Raw genomic sequence first — 2,283 nt, forward strand, 5'->3', positions numbered from 1 at the left:
TCCTCTGCAAGTAAAAAGCATTGTTCATGAAATCGGTAACTGGTAGCTGCTTGCTCGGCTTGGAAGCAGTGATTAATTGATGAATGGGCCTAATAATTGGATTGACGGTCCACCATTAATCGGTAGATTAAATAGGAATTGCCAACATATATCTAGTTTTTTTATGTGTTATGCCATACTCTCATGCTCTTAGCTATGTAATAAACCAAAATATGCTACTGTTTGGTTGAACCTAGCTATTGAGGAGCGGCATGGGGATGGGAGGGGTTACAGGGAAAATTCTTGGGCTTTGTTTGCCCACAAGATAATGGGTCAGCAATGATTAATCGGCCTAACAACCAATTAATCGGTCTAACGTGTCAATTAATCGGCTTGACCAGTTAACACGATGGATGGGTGCTATTTGATTCGGTCACCCTACAAGTAGGGATTAACTGGCCCGTTAACTAATTAATCGGATGAATTCTTGAACAGTGGCAAAAAGTAGGGTTTTCTTCCGCCACTCCCCCAATCCATCCATCCATTGATCCCCATCCTCCGCCGCATTCCAGCCTCCACCCCAAGCCCCACCCGACCACCAGTCTAGACCTCGCGTGCCGCGCTGATGGGGTGCAAGAAGAACGTCGCCATCGACAACGACGAGTACTCCCTGCCGCAGGACGACGAGGCCGCGCCGTCGCTGCACGCCGCCGCCCAAGAAGGGCGGCAAGAAGGGGAAGAAGGGCGGAAAGTCCGCCGCGCACGACGACGACGACTACGAGCCCACCGCCGGGGGAGGACGAGGGGGACGAGCCGATCAACATCGTATTGACCAGCAAGAAGAAGAACAAGAAGAAGAAGAAGAAGAAGAAGAAGAAGAAGAAGAAGAAGAAGAAGAAGAAGAAGAAGAAGAAGAAGAAGAAGAAGAAGGGCAGGGGGTGGGATGAGTGCCTTCGACGCCCTCGCGGCTGCCGAGGACCCAGACCAGGACAAGGACGAGCCCCCCACCTCCACCTCCGCATCCGAGCTCGAGGGCGGTAAGTTTGAGGCTAGCGGCGATCTCGACGATGTCAACCTCGATTTCGACTTCAGCAAGTCCAAGAAGAAAAAGAAGAAGGGCAAGGAAGCTCGCCCGTCCGCCCAGGAAGACAAGGAGGAGGCTGTTGCGGCGGCACCGCCCCCAACTGTTGCTGAGGAAGAGGAGGAGCAGGAGGCTGCTGCCATGGCTGCCAAGAAGCCACGGAAGAAGAAGAAAAGGAAGGGTTGGTTTACCATGGACGATGAAGACATCGACATCTCCTTGCCGAGATGGATGATCCTCCCCAACCCACATAGGAGGCAGAGGTTGAGCCTCAGCAGGCTAAGAGCATCTCCAACAGACGCGCGGTTGTGTGCCGCGCTGATGAGAATGTCCATAAATTTATCGAGTCCGCGCCTCAAAAGAGTTTCAACATATTGATGGAGCTCCTGTGTGGGTTGGTAGCCTCCTTTAGAGCATCTCCAACAGATGCGCTAGATTAGCCGCGCGCTGGAAAAAGCGACTATATTGTGCGCTCGTGACTGAAACAGGCGATCCAGCATATGCGCTAAAATCCCGCGCGCAGCAAAGTAGGTTCAGTGCGCTGGGAAAAACGGCATCGCATGCTGCTTGTTTGATGCGCCCACTCGCACATGTTGCAAAATCTGGACTGCTGTAGGTGGAGACACCGGATTGGGCGTAGTGTTTTTGCGCTTCTGGTAAAGCAAAACACCAGCCCAGCACGCTAAAACGCTATTTCGGCGCTGCAAAAAAATCAACGTGCCACGCAACCGTGTGTCTGTTGGAGATGCTCTTAGCATGCTCAGGCTCAGCCTCGGCCTCCTATGTGGGTTGGGGCGGGTCATCCATCTCGGCAAGGAGCTCGTCGATTTCCTCATCATCCACGGTAAGCCCACCCTTCCTTTCTTCTTCCTCTGTGGCTTCTTGGCAGCCATCGCAGCAGCCTCCTGCTCCTCCTCTTCCTCAGCAGCAGTTGGGGGCGGTGCCGCTGCAGCAGCCTCCTCCTCGTCTTCCTCGGCGGACGGACGAGCTCCCTTGCCCTTCTTCTTTTTCTTGTTGGACTTGCTGAAGTCGAAATTGAGGTCGACATCGTTGAGATTGTCGTTGGCCTCAGACTTACCGCCCTCGAGCTCGGATGCGGCGGTGGAGGCAGGGGGCTCGTCCTCGTCCTGGTCCGGGTCCTCGGCAGCCGCAAGGGCGCCGAAGGCGCTCATTTCGCCCCTACCCTTCTTCTTTTTCTTCTTCTTCTTCTTCTTGCCGGTCAA

Source organism: Triticum dicoccoides, chromosome 1B (assembly GCF_002162155.2).
Source record: "Triticum dicoccoides isolate Atlit2015 ecotype Zavitan chromosome 1B, WEW_v2.0, whole genome shotgun sequence".
Taxonomy (NCBI): domain Eukaryota; kingdom Viridiplantae; phylum Streptophyta; class Magnoliopsida; order Poales; family Poaceae; genus Triticum; species Triticum dicoccoides.